The sequence below is a fragment of the Terrapene carolina genome, unplaced genomic scaffold, assembly GCF_002925995.2.
Source record: "Terrapene carolina triunguis isolate 2854851 unplaced genomic scaffold, T_m_triunguis-2.0 Scaffold898, whole genome shotgun sequence".
Lineage (NCBI taxonomy): Eukaryota > Metazoa > Chordata > Testudines > Emydidae > Terrapene > Terrapene triunguis.
Window position 1 is genome coordinate 295,826 of NW_020665249.1, and position 468 is coordinate 296,293.

Here is a 468-nt window from a genome sequence, read left to right on the forward strand (position 1 = left end):
TGTCGGGTGCGGGCTCCGGGAGGGGTTCTGGGCTGGGGCAGGGGGTTAGGGTGCAGGAGGGGGTGCCGGGTGCAGGGTCTGGGATGGAGTTAGGGTGTGGGGGGGGGTTCTGGCCTGGGACAGGGGATTTGGGGATGCGGACTCCGGCCGGGCAGCACTTACTTCAGGCGGCTCCCAGTCGGCGGCGCAGCGGGGCTAAGGAAGGCTCCCTGCCTGCCGTGGCTCTGCGCTGCTCCCGGAAGCGGCCGGCACGTCCGGCCCCTAGGCAGAGGCGCAGCCAGGCGGATGTGCGAGGTGCACGTGTGACAAAGTGGGACTGTTCTTAATGTTTCCTCTGAATACTGTGTGGGTGCCTCAGTTTCCCCTATGCAGTTCTTCATTCTCTAGGTGGTGGGATAAAGGCCAGTGTGCATAAATCACTGACACTCTGTCTCCCTGGCAACAAATGGCCAGGGCCCTTCCCCCCTG